Raw genomic sequence first — 15,006 nt, forward strand, 5'->3', positions numbered from 1 at the left:
TTGTTTGTGGTGTTGCGACAATCACATGACGTCACAATAGGACCGTAACGTTGCCCAGCTTAAAAAGTTATATGACGTCCATGGGTCTGAAGGAACGGGAGGACGGATAACTTCGTCACAGTACAGTTAACATGTCGTTTATGACGTTTGTCCGTTAACAAAGTTACTTTTCACAGGTAAAACAGTTCAATGATTTACTCTAACGTGAACTGTGGATGTCTCACTGATGGGATTTTATGCATGCAGTAGCAATTTTATTTTAATGTGATTTCTTGTGATGCACAGGAATATTTTCTGCTCGAAAATGAACTCCGGTATATTGCACAAGTTTGGGATCAATGAGATATATAGACAATGACAGGACAATGGGATGACGTCACTGGATGTGTATCATCCACCATAAAGTATTGAGGGTAGACATACCCCAACTGATGTGATTGTAGATGTCTTTCATCACTTGATAGCATATCTCTCAAAGTGGATGGCTCATAGTTGCTACCCTCAGCTTTTCTCAGGTTAATGACGAAGGAACACAAAGTCACAAAGTTCATGTTGATCGAAATTTTAATGGACGGTTGTCGCCATTGGTTGCCATGTATGTTTGTTGCTGTTTCAAATCGTAAAGTTCAAACCATATTCCTGTCCGTTTTGCCTTGGACACATTTATCGTGACAGATCACGTATGTAGAGAACACGTTTCATCACAAACGCCATCTTTGATAAACTCGCCATTGACCTCTGGTGGAATGTTTTGGTTTGATGCAGAGTCTTGGGACGTCAACGTCTCTGTACGAGGGGGGTTCATTAAAGATTTCCCCTAAACCACTTAGGGTTATGATATTTGGTTGGAATTTCCCATGTGTAATGATACATGTATCCATGGGTTATGTCTGAAGTTGCAGCACCGAACTATTAATCTTACCACTTTTACAGGTGTTATGATCGAGTAGGGTGTGACAATGGAGCCAGTAGAATACCGAGCAGTGATAAGGTTTTTATGTTTGAAAGGTCGCAAACCAAAAGAAATGAAAGCAACTTATGGGGAAGATGCCCCATCATATGATGTTGTTAAACACTGGCATCGCCAGTTCATGTGTGGTCGGACATCTGTGGAAACAGCTCCCATTCCTGGTAGCCCCCATTCAGCCATTGATGAGGACACTATCCATCAAGTGGAGACCGCCTTTTATTGCAGACCGACGTATAACTGTTCGCCAGTTAGCAAAAGATGTTAAGATCAGTGTAGGGTCTGTGGATAAACTCATCCATGACAATTTGAACATGCATAAGGTGTCTGCACGATGGATTCCCAGGTTGCTCACACCTTTCCAAAAGCAGGAACGAGTCAATTGCTCAAAGGATCTTTTGGACATGTGCCAAAAAAACAGGCAAACTTTTTTGACAGAATTATCACACAGGATGAAACATGGGTCCATCACTATAATCCGAGCAGAAATTCTGATTCATGTGCATACAGAAACAGATCCGCAAGAAAAGGAGCACAGTGGGTGGCAATGGTGATGACTACGCCTTGCCTAAATGTCTTACGTCCACATGTTACGAAGATGTTATCAATGAGGAAGTCCAGCATTTCACATATTGTTTTCTCAGTAAACTTCAGATGGCATTTGCTTTCATTTTTGTGTGTGTTGAAAATACTCAGACTGTGTGTATATGTACGTGACATCCTGTTCCTCTTGAAAACTTCTGACGCACGAGGAATAAGGGGACGCCCTTTCCACTGCCCCAACCAAGCCGACAGATCAACGTTAACATTTTATAAATGTAAATACTAAGACATGATGATTAGGGCACTTAGATGAACTTGCAACGAGGTCGTTATTCAATCAACTGTCCACATTAGCCAAGGTTCTCTGTATTCAATCAACTGTCCACATAAGCCAAGGTTCTCTGTATTCAATCAACTGTCCTCATAAGCCAGGGTTTTTCCGTATCAAATCAACTATCCTCACTGGCCAGAGTTCTCTGTATTGAATCAACTGTCCCAACTAACCTGGGTTCTCTGTATTCAATCAGATGTCCGCATTAGCCAGAGTTCGTTGTCTTGACTAGCCATGGTTCTCTCTATTCAATCAACTGTCCACACTAGGCAGGGTTCTCTGTATTCAATCAGCTGTACTCACTACCCAGGTTTATCTGTATTCAATCAACTGTCAGCACTGGCCAGCATTCTCTGTATTCAATCAACTGTCAGCACTGGCCAGCATTCTCTGTATTCAATCAACTGTCAGCACTGGCCAGCGTTTTGTGTGTTCAATCTACTGTCCGCATTAGCCAGAGTTCTCTGTATTCAATCAACTGTCAGCACTGGCCAGTGTTCTCTGTATTCAATCAAATGTCCGCAATGGCCAGTGTTCTCTGTATTCAATCAACTGTCAGCACTGGCCAGTGTTCTCTGTATTCAATCAACTGTCCGCAATGGCCAGTGTTCTCTGTATTCAATCAACTGTTCCGATAGCCAGGGTTATCTGTATTGAATCAACTGTCCACAATAGCCAGGGTTCTCTTTCAGCTGTCCGCACCAGTCAGTGTTCTCTGTATTCAAACAACTGTCCACATTAGCCAAAGTTCTCAGTATCTAATCAACTGTCCGCATTAGCCAGTGTTCTCTGTGTGCAATCATCTGTCCGCACTGGGCAGGGAAACTGTTTGATAGGTGGTGTACTTGGAAGGAGGAGAATGGTGATTTTGATAGTTTTGCTGCTATGGCTGATGATTATTCGCTAACAGGGTCTACAGGCAGGAGTTTGCAGGCTGCGAAATCGGAAAAGGATAGTTCATCCCCGTCTGATGAACTAGTACTACATTCCTGACAACTAATCATTGTCCAAATAAATTGTACAATGATGTGACCTTCCACTGAATCTCAACAGCAGCAACGTAATATTGTGACAGAAGTTCTTTAACAATAAATTACACTACCACATGACATGATGGAATGTCCTCCCTCGAGATCGTATGACTATTAGTATGAATCTGGTTAACTGATGGTAGCCGAAATTCCACTGTTGGAGACATACATCTCAGACAGGCCGAGTTCTGTCGTGTTAAATACACATAGCAATTGTAACAATACAATCTCACAGCTGAGCCTGAAATGTGTTCGTGTGCACATACACTCTACTGCCTGGTTCATTCTCATTACAGGCGTTGAAAACATGAACACATAATACTCGGGTGCCAGTTGAATTTGGCAAATTGATCAAGTGAATAGTTAGATAAAAAAAACAATCTTGGGTTAAATACATATACATATAAAAAATAAGAAGGATACTGTTCGAATCCTCAACAAAACGGTATTATACATGGCATGGTAATATTCATAGTTAACGTGAGGTTCACGAATTAAATAATTGCTTACGTTTATACATTTTATGAAGTGTGCTTGCTGATAGGACTTGTACATTTTCAGACTTTAAAATAAATCTAAATTTGTTTAAATCTGTCAGATTTGTAAAGGTATGATGTAATAGCATGCAATATTTAAAAAGTGCGTGTTTCATATCTTCATTAAAAGGACATGATGTTAGAAATGTAATTCATCTGAAATTATTCTCTTATTAAACTGTTTAAAACAGTGTGGGCAAATTCTACCCAGAAGAGGAGATGGTGGCTTGTTAAAACGTCCTGTTTCTGTGGCAAGAGGTAAAGATCCACATCAGAACAAAGCTAAACTTCGACGGTGGTCCCTGTATTTTACATGTTATGCATACGATCCAACAACATTTTGCCTGGAAGTTCTAAGCTTATTGCTGTTTACATTATTTCGAATGTCCCACAAATGTCTGCCCCATCTTTCATTATCGTCTTTAATGAGAAAACATCTGATATTTTCAAGTTTTTATTTCATGGTTGGGGCGCACTTAAATGTCATTAAAATCATTATTACAGACAAGTTTTACAATTCTATTTCTCCTCAATCTTTCATATTTTTGGATATATTGAATATTTTCTTTCTCAAATTGTAACGGGTATTAATGTCTGTGGAGTCTAAAAACGTGTGTATGTTGTTTAACAACTGGTAAAATATAACCCATGTCTCCGTTCGAAGATACATAAGAAGCGTGCTTAGTGGTGCCAAGGAAATATTTTGCAAGCTTTGTTTTGTAAAAGATTTATTTATACCCCGAATTCCCGAACCCCTATTTTCTAATCGATTTCGAAAATCCTGCATATGTGACTTGGGGTCGTACTGTATTCCAAGCAACATTTTATCATTATGTAAGGTAAAGCAACGGAACTGGATGTTTTTAATACCTTTGCTGGTATATCATCTATTGCAGTAAATTTATCATTCCTTAACCGGAGCACTGCTCTCTCAGTTTCAGTTCCAGAAATAGGTTTATTTAACATATAAGTGTCCAGACTATTTGCTGGGGAACACCACTTGTACAGTAAGTGAGTGCAACCAATAAAAGGTGCTTCATATGTATATTCCATTTTAATAACACATACTCATGGTCATAGCAATCTGTCAGCATCAACAGCTTCTTGTGGAATTTGACGTTGCCTCCCATTTGCTAGTCCAAATAGCCAAATTTGTTTCCAAAAATTCCTTTCCTTTAAGCTCAAAATGTAGAACAGTAAGTTTATTTTGCTGATTCGATGCATGGTTACGTTTGTGTGACGATTTAAACGATACATGATTTACTATGTAATCCCCTCGGTCTCCTTTTCTCTGCAAGGTTTTCTTTTACCTTAACCACTGTTTTTCACATAGGCAAACAGCATTCTCGATTGCATATGAAAAGCTGTGAAATGTAAACTGCTTGAATATTGCTGGACATGAAGAGAAACTTGAATATTGGAAGTCAACGTTGAAATCATCCCTCTTGTCATACAATCTTGTGGAGAGAGTTTTTCACTCTGAATCTTTATGCACAGATCTAAATATGAAACAGATGAGGCGATCGTACTGGTCTCCTTTATTTCTGGTTCAGTTGGGTAAATCAGTGGAAGGGAATTGGCTATTTGATGGTTATTGAATGATATCTGAACATTGATATACCTGAAGCTAAAGTAATACTTCTTTGGTACATTACTTTGTTTTGACTTTGACAAAACGAGAAGAAATTCTGATACATATGCATAAAAAAACATATCCGCAAGAAAGGGAGCACAGCTGGTGTCCATGTGGATGCCTACTTCTTAACTAAATTTCACGTAGATGTTATCAACGAGGAAGTCCAGCATTTCGCATATTGTTTTCTCAGGAAACTTCGGATCGAATTTGCTTTCATTTTTTTACAAAATGTTCTGAACATCTAAATATAGATACGTAACTATGGTCACCACGTTTTGCCACTTAAACCACATGGATGAAGGAATGAAGTTTTCCGTAAGTTTGCCATGTGGGATAGTGGTGTACAAAGTTGAAAAATGAAATGTTTTGACAGAATGGAGCTTGTGGCGTTTGACGAACGACCTACCAAGTGTAAACAGAATGTAATAGTATAAGAAAAAGGTTTGCTTGAACAAATAGAGTTAGTGAGTGAGTATGTTATTTCAGCTTCATCAAGGTGGCATGTCAGATTGATGTGAAAGGAAAGACACTCGTGATGCTTTTGTATGGCAAACATGCGGAAAACAGTTCCAAATGTGACCCATAAGTGGCCAAAATGATGACAGATGCAATTCCTTATTTTGAGGTTGTTCAGGTGAACACTTGACTTTCCTCTGCGCGTGGGTTTCACCGAAGTGGTAAACGTCTGAGACCTGCATCATTTCGGACATTCCTCCCACACGTCGTGATATAATGATGTTAAAAGCGGCGTTAAACCCAACTCACTCACTCACTCACTCACTCACTCACTCACTCTTAGATTAGAACAATATTAGGATGTTTGTGTGTACTGCACCTACATCTCCGTGTCTCAAGGCACAAAATATCATTCTAGCAGATGTATTTACTTACCTTCAAATTTTCATCTTCATAAATTCAGTATACTCATGTCAACGAAAATATGAACCACTATAAAAACAGATGTACATTGTATATAACGCATTATTAGTTAGAAAAGTTTTAACTGAATACAAAATGTACGGCGCGCATGTTATTGTGACGGGAGCTACCGGTGGGGCAGGATACGTGTGCGTTTTCGCAAACACATTGTATCATCATCGTGATTCATAAGCACATGCTCCTGACATAGTCGGAATCGTACACTTGAATCTGCATTTGGCATTTGACACATTTTATTTTCACAAGAAATGCAGAGGAAAACAAACTAAGGCATCTTACTATTCCGATTCTGTGCAGAACACAGTGGCAGTCATCTAAGTAAACAGTACACCAGATGCATAACGAACGTTTGACAGTTCGGGAACATTGCGGCTGAAATATGTCCACTTACCTAACATATTACAAAGTCATAAAACTGAATCACATCAAACGGATGTTAGTCATATCGTTACCTTAAGCTTATTGTTTTGCCATGTTGCAGTCATGACCTCTATTGCCATGCCCACACTCCTGATCTTGCCCCTCACATATCAGTGTATCACTGGTACAGCACCTATATATAGACCAGATAAACACCTCACAAGATCCCTCTGGCCCTCTTGTCAGAGAAGGCAGGTGTCCCTTATGTAAAATTTAACATATCGGATTTCACTTATTTGGAGCGACAGCAAGACACTTTTACGAACAATAGAGTCCCTGTCATTGTTCCACACAGCTGAACACAGCTAAAGACATATCTTGTCCGCCTTTTCTTTCCCAACCTAAAGATCTCTCCGAACGACGTTTGTCAATAACAAAAAAACGGAAGAAACAGTGAGTGAGTGAATGAGTGAGTTGGGTATAACAACGCTTGAACAGAATTCTAGTTATATCACGACATGTCAGCTTAATGTGAGAGGAAAGCCCGAACGGATGCAGGTCTTAAGACATTTACCACTTTTGGTGAAAACGACGAGCAAGTGCATGGTGCTAACAAACGTAAAAACATAACCTGAACGGGGATGCGAACCCACCTTCACTTTCCCGGTTTTTCTTTCTGCATCACTCAATTCAAAGCGGCACATAGAAACATTAGTCTAGGCCATATAAGCCACATTTTTCTCCAGTTATCAGACGTTTGTCAGTTTGGTGAAATCCACAAGCACTGGTATGGTGCTAACAAACCTACAAGCATAATCTTGGCAACCAGGTATCGAACTCACTGTGATAGGTTCTCTAGGCGTGTCCACGGTACCTTACTCTGTATTGCGAATTGTTGCGCCTTAGACGACGAATCAGCCACCCGTTCCTCCGGGAGGAAACGAGTAGTCCAAATGGTCAAGTTGATATAATCAAATTTCCCTAACGTTCACTGTAATTCCTGCATTCTGAATTGGTCACGTGTTATTGTATTCATTTCCCAATGAAACAGCCGCTTCTCCCTGACATATTTGTTCAGGTTCGTTACAGTCTGACTGTTGCAGTTCTTCTCGCTTCTGCCTTAATTGACAGGTCGTATGAACTTTGTTTAATGTAACTAGTACTGCACAGATTGGCTACTGACTTTGTGGGCGTGTCAAGTTATGTGCATAAATAAAACAATCACCTGATTCATGTCTTGCCTCAGAAAATATCTCTGCACCTGGAATGTTTATCAATCTCATAATTTTTATTTGCGTTGATTCATATAATTTCTTTGGATTAAACACTTGTAGATAACACGTGTTTTCGTTGTAGAATGTAGTTGTTAGGATTGATTGTGTGTTTGCTTGGTTCATTGAAGTATGAATCGGAAAGTCAATCTTTAAAAAAATACCTGAATACATGATTGTGGGTGTGTGAGTGCGTGGGTGAGTTTTGGGGATGGCGAGTTCGGACGAGTGAGTGAGTGAGTGAGTAGGTGAGTGAATAGGGTCTTGGAAAGTGAGTGAGTATTTCAGTACATTGCAGTATTTCAGTACAGTTATATCACAACAAAGCAACTTGACTGGGAGTAATTCCCAGAGGGATGTACAACTAAGACATGGAGACTGTGCTGACACACACAGATATATAACGAGGCCGAATAAATAAAGAACGCACCTGTCCACAATGCATTAGCTTGGTTCCCCTACAATAACTAGACCAGTTGCTCGACTGCATGTGAATAGGAGGGGGGAACTTGATCTGCTCACATTGCTTTGTTACCTAATGTTTACGTCAGTGTTTTCTGCAGGGTCGAGATGTGCCTTGCAACAGTGTACTGCGCAGAACGTCGGAGGGTCGGACAGATTACATTGACTGGACTTTTGATCCTGTCATGATGGCAAGGAATTTAACAAGTAAGTGTATGTTCGGCTAATAACTACGCTCCGTTCCGTGATGAGTACACATTCGCCTTTATGACTGCATCTAATACAGAAGCCACGTACTTTCAATAGCAAGAAACTATTTGAGTCGTCTTTCAGTATAAAACATCTAACACAGACTAACCTGGATTATGTACACATTGATGAGAAGATCTTGAGTTCGTAGCAAGCGGATGGTATGAACTAGCTGTGATTTCTGTTGTTTGATGGCTTGTGGTGGCGAGTCTGGACTGCTACCAGTTTATTCGCTCGACCATTGTATGTAATCCTATTTGGTTGAAAATTCAATATGTGTACACCTGCTGCACATGCGTTGACGATTGTGCGGGAGACGGCTACCTTACGTAACATAAAACTATATCAAATTAGTGGTGGAGTGCGGTGCGCTTATTTGGAGTTAAACGATGCGTTGAACATTCTTGTACTTATAAAGCTTTTGTGTGTGCGTGTGTGTGCGTGCGTGCGTGCGTGCGTGAGTGCGTGCGTGCGTGTGTGTCTGATTGTACTTGTCCCGACTAAACCTGAATTTATCGTGCTGGAACACGGAGATATCGTGCTGCCAATACCCCACTTAGACACAGTATACTGACCAGTCCTTGTTTTAGCCCCAGGGTAGCAACCAGTACCATCTTTTAATGTATTTTAATATGTCACAGCCGGGGTTCGAACCCTCGATCTCCAGACTGACGCTCTATCCACTTGACCATGGAGGCGGTCCATCTTGAAGAGAAGTAGTTAGCTAGCTGCAGCTTGATTTCATTTATTTTATTTCAATCCTCAGCAGTGTAGTGTGGAGTGGGGGACCGGCTCTCCGTGCCACTGTCTCTCTAGATACACACCTGTCTCACTTCTTTCAATCCTCAGCAGTGTAGTGTGGAGTGGGGGACCGGCTCTCCGTGCCACTGTCTCTCTAGATACACACCTGTCTCACTTCTTTCAATCCTCAGCAGTGTAGTGTGGAGTGGGGGACCGGCTCTCCGTGCCACTGTCTCTCTAGATACACACCTGTCTCACTTCTTTCAATCCTCAGCAGTGTAGTGTGGAGTGGGGCACCGGCTCTCCGTGCCACTGTCTCTCTAGATACACACCAGTCTCACTTCTTTCAATCCCTAGCAGTGTGTTGCTGTAGTGGGACAGGGTATACGTCATCCATAGTTTTACTCAGGCTCTGTACACTGGACCTGTGTGTGTGAGGCGGCCTGTGTACACTGGACCTGTGTGTGTGAGGCGGCCTGTGTACACTGGACCTGTGGGTGTTAGGCGGATTGTGTACACTGGACCTGTGTGTGTGAGGCGGCCTGTATACACTGGACCTGTGTCTGTGAGGCGACCTGGGTGTGTGAGGCGGCCTGTGTACACTGGACCTGTGCGTGTGAGGCGGCCTGTGTACACTGGACCTGTGTGTGTGAGGCGACCTGTGTGTGTGAGGTGGACTGTGAACACTGTACCTGTGTGTGAGGCGGTCGTGTACACTCGACCTGTGCGTGTGAGGCGGCCTGTGTACACTGCACCTGTGTGTGTGAGGCGGCCTGTGTACACTGGACCTCTGTGTGTGTGAGGCGGCCTGTGTACACTGCACCTGTGTGTGTGAGGCGGCCTGTGTACACTGGACCTGTGTGTGTTTGAGGCGGCCTGTGTACACTGGACCTGTGTGTGTGAGGCGGCCTGTGTACACTGGACCTGTGTGTGTGTGTGAGGCGGCCTGTGTACACTGGACCTGTGTGTGTTTGAGGCGGCCTGTGTACACTGCACCTGTGTGTGTGAGGCGGCCTGTGTACACTGGACCTGTGTGTGTGTGTGAGGGGGCCTGTGTACACTGGACCTGTGTGCGAGGCGGCCTGTGTACACTGGACCTGTGTTTGAGGCGGCCTTTGTACATTGGACCTGTGTGTGAGGTGGCTCGGACGACCCACCCGGATCTAGAAGATTGACAGGAGAAATCTGATACGCGCAAGTCAGGTAGTGTGTGTTAATTACATACTTCAAGAATATTTTGTGAGATTTTGGAACGTTGTTATATAGGAACCTTCCATCTGTGTTTGACCGTTTCAAACAAATCACGTGAAGGTACTTAGGGAACCAGTCTATCATTTGTTCTAGTTTTGGTTTGAGCTAACGCTCTGATGACCTCATTTCCGAGGGGAATCCCCGAACGTCCGTCACACTCAGATTGACGAATAAGATCTTGTTGTGTGGGGGCTGTATTCAGGGGCGTTCCTGTACATTGTAGAAGGCCGAGGTAGGTGTAAGTAAATGAAGTCAGTAGCAGTATAACAGTGACAGAGTTACCTGTGACATAAAAGGTGTATTGTACCCAGTATCCTCCTAGACATTCGTCACCACTCGCATCTTTCCGTAGACTTCAAGGGGTTCGTGTATTTCTCGATTACCGAGGATCCAAACGACGTTAGCCCGTCAGAGTTGCGGTACTTCGATCCAAATAGTAATATTAATTATGGTAACGTGAGAAATTGAACATTTGGTAGCACACATCACAACAACTTAGGAATCTATAAGAATAAAGACTGTTGGTATATTATACACTGATGATATTCCTTGTAAGACCATGTATGATGATACTTTACACCAAGGATACCACACGCTAAGCGGCATCCTTTACACCTAGCATACCACACCCACAGCAACATCCTTTACATCCAGGATACCTCACCCACAGCGACATCCTTTACACCCGGGATACCACACCCACAGCAACATCCTTTACACCCGGGATATCACACCCACAGCAACATCCTTTACACCCAGGATATCACACCCACAGCGACATCCTTTACACCCAGGATACCACACCCACAGCGACATCCTTTACACTCAGGATACCACACCCACAGCGACATCTTTTACACCCAGGATAGCACACCCACAGCAAAATCCTTTACACCTAGGATACCACACCCACAGCGACATCTCTGTACATCCAGGATACAACACCCACAGCGACATCCTTTACATCCAGGATACCACACCCACAGCGACATCCTTTACACCCAGGATACCACACCCACAGCAACATCCTTTCCATTGAGTTACAAGTATACTTAAGTTTCCAAACTAAAACCAAATTCGGTCTAATATCCATTTTGATATGCCTAGATCTGAAAAATATATTATAGGTAGTGAAGTAAGCATCATTTTACATACTTTAATTTGGTGAAAAGGAGTGTAGGTGTGTGTGTGTGTGTGTGTGTGACCTAGGATACCACACCCACAGCGACATCCTTTACACCCAGGATACCACAACCACAACGACATCCTTTACACATAGCATACCACACCCACAGCGACATCCTTTACACCCGGGATACCACACCCACAACGACATCCTTTACACCCAGGATACCACACCCACAGCGACATACCTTACACCCAGGATACCACACCTACAGCGACATACTTTACATCCAGGATACCACACCCACAGCGACATCCTTTACACCCAGGATACCACACCCACAGCAAAATCCTTTACATCCAGGATACCACACCCACAGCAACACCCTTTACATCCAGGATACCACACCCACAGCGACATACTTTACATCCAGGATACCACACCCACAGCAACATCCTTTACATCCAGGATACCACACCCACAGCGACATCCTTTACACCCAGGATACCACACCCACAGCAACATCCTTTCCATTGAGTTACAAGTATACTTAACTTTCCAAACCAAAACCAAATTCGGTCATATATCCATTTTGACATGCCTAGATCTGAAAATTATATTATAGGTAGTGAAGTAAGCATCATTTGACATACTTTCATTTTGTGAAAAGGAGTGTAGGTGTGTGTGTGTGTGTGAATGTGTGTAAGCATGCCGGTCTATGTGTCTGTTTGAGTGTGCCTGTGTGTGTGCCTGTGTGACTGTGTGACTGTGTGTGTGTGTGTGTGTGTGTGTGTGTGTGTGTGTGTGTGTGTGTGTGTGTGTGTGTGTGTGTGTGTGTGTGCGTGCGTGCGTGTGCGTGTGCGTGTGTGCGTGTGTGTGTGTGTGTGTAAGCGTGCCGGTCTATGTGTCTGTTTGAGTGTGCCTGTGTGTGTCTGTTGTCTGTGTATGTGTCTCTGTGTGTGTATTAATGTGTGTAAGCGTGCCGGTCTATGTGTCTGTCTGACTGTGCCTGTGTGTGTGTGACTGTGTATGTGTCTGTGTGTGTGTGTGAATGTGTGTAAGCGTGCCGGTCTATGTGTCTGTTTGAGTGTGCCTGTGTGTGTGTGACTGTGTATGTCTCTGTGTGTATGAGTGTATGTGCGTGTGACTGTAAGTGAATGTGTGAGTAGTTCCACCAACTCCTCTACACAAATATACACTTATACACACAAGAACGAGTTGGTGGAACTAGGTAACAATTAGCGTTTGTGGTGTCTGTTTGTGTTGTGTGTATATATGTGTGTGAGTATGTGTGTATGCGTGCGTATGTGTGTACATATTTGTGAGTGTGTGTATGTGGGTGCAAATGTGTCTGTGTCTATTTGTGTTGTTTGTATATATTTAAGAATTGACGTTCACTTTGTGTGAGTTCATTGGAGTATGAACCTTCATAGAAAGAGGGCCAAACTGTATGAACGTCGGAGCTTGCCCTCACTCTATGAAGATTCATACTCCAATGAACTCACAAAGTTAAAGTCAATACTTATAATTATTATGTAGGCCAAGATCTAAACACATTTTTATTTAGTACGTGCGACTTCATATTTACACTGACAGCCATACAACAACCAGCTATATCGCGGAGTAAAATAGTTCCTCAAAAAGAGAGGTGACATGGGCGTATGGATGCACAACTTGATCTTCAGAAACATCTTACGCAGCACATGTGTTCAAATCATATCCTCATTAGATGAGAAGGTCGGTAAAGAACTATCTCTGTAAGTCAGTCTCAATGACAGCGCGTGGTAATACATTTACACCAAGTACAAGACGTCAAAATGGCCGGTAGGTAATTTAACAATTGTAGGGAGACATTTGAATTCAAACATAGTACTTTCGCTGTCTCATGACAGCGCTTCAGTGTAACTGACAATGTCATGAGACAGCGAAAGTACTATGTTTGAAATTGATATAAAGAAGACGATGGACTAACGTGGACTTTATTATTTTATTATAGATAGATAGATAGATAGATAGATAGATAGATAGATAGATAGATAGATAGATAGATATAGATATAGATATAGATAGATGTGTTTGTGTGTGTGTGTGTGCGTGCCTGCGTGCGTGCGTGCGTGCGTGCGTGCGTGCGTGTGTGTGTGTGCGTGCGAGTGCGCATGCGTCAATCTGCAAGGTTGGTGAAATTTGCTCTCGCAAAATATCTAGTTCTGTACTTCTAAAACGTCTATCAGCAACCTCCAAGATGCACTAAAGTGATGTCCCTGAAGCACTGAACAGAAGTATGGAATGTAAAATGAAAAACAATGCATATCTTGCATGGTAACTTATTGCAAAGTTCCAAAATATGAGGACCCTATCTAAGTTCAAAATGTGGAGCCAAGGAGTGAGAATTGTACCCAAGCCTGTCCAGCCAGCCAAGCCGCAGACCCTGGACTGATTGATTAACAATACACCTCACTACAACACAATGAGCGGCTCCGAGAGTGACGAGGGAGACACTCGTCATTACACACAACCAGTGGAGGATATAGACAATGATATATTCCGTGAGATACACCAGAAGCTTGGACAACTTGACAGGATTTCATTCGAAAGTGAATTGGTGGAGTTCATTGAATAACAGAGATAGACTATTGTACTCTGAAACACTAACAAGTCCTCCAATGCGTAAATCCCCCCAAACTACTGAAAACGGCAGTATGCAGTCTGGAGCATCCATAGCTACACAGGCAACATATTCCAAAGAGATGGAGTATAATTCACATACTCCCGCCAGTGGTGATGGATTATGTGACGATGAAAGCACTGACGGAATCCTGAGTACATGTCACAGCGATACACAAACAGGCAAAGGAAACGTGTGTGTCTGTGTGTGTGTAAGTGTGTGTGTGTGTGTGTGTGTGTGTGTGTGCGTGCGTGTGTGCGCGCGCGCGCGCGTGTGTGTATGTGTGTATGTTTGTGTGTGTGTTTGTGTGTGTGAGTGTGTGTGTGAGTGTATGTGTGTGTGTGAGTGTGTATGTGTGTGTGTGTGTATGTGTGGGTATGTCTGTATATATGTGTGAGTGTGTGTGTGTGTGGGTGCAAATGTGCGTATATATTTTTGTGTTGTGTGTATCTGTGTGTATGTATGTATGTATGTATATATGTGGGTGCAAATGTGCGTATGTCTATTTTTGTTGTGTTTATCAGTGTGTATGTAGTCTAAATCCGAAGTCAATAAGATTGTTATTTATGTTGAAACAGATCAGTCGAACTGTTGTTATCCGTCAACATTACATGCTTTAGAAAGGGGGTCAAGGATCCACTATGATTATCTTCTCTATCAATGTAAATTAGCATGCATTGCATAAACACTCAATACAAAATATTGCGTTCACATTTCAGTCTACAGATATTATTTATCAATTTGTTTCTAATACACTAAGATAATAAATGCTTCTGTAAAGAATAGAACCAATATAATATATGCAAAATGATATTACAGGCAAAACGTATAATTAGTTATAACACCTATTTCAGTCAGGTTTCACAGAGTGACTTAACAGCACCCAGTTTTGACAAGG

General features: G+C 42.3%; 1 protein-coding gene across 1 annotated transcript in view; it reads left to right on the forward strand.

Moving 5' to 3' along the window:
- The first annotated feature begins 8,204 nt into the window (after window positions 1-8,204).
- LOC139441420 (uncharacterized) overlaps window positions 8,205-15,006 on the forward strand; it is a 38,646-nt gene continuing 31,844 nt past the window's right edge. The window contains exon 1 of the mRNA XM_071222336.1: window positions 8,205-8,283. The gene's annotated coding sequence lies outside the window, so the exon portion shown is untranslated. The remainder of the gene's footprint in view (window positions 8,284-15,006) is intronic.

Source organism: Haliotis cracherodii, unplaced genomic scaffold (assembly GCF_022045235.1).
Source record: "Haliotis cracherodii isolate W230 unplaced genomic scaffold, xgHalCrac1.p SCAF_40, whole genome shotgun sequence".
NCBI classification, from domain to species: Eukaryota; Metazoa; Mollusca; class Gastropoda; order Lepetellida; family Haliotidae; genus Haliotis; species Haliotis cracherodii.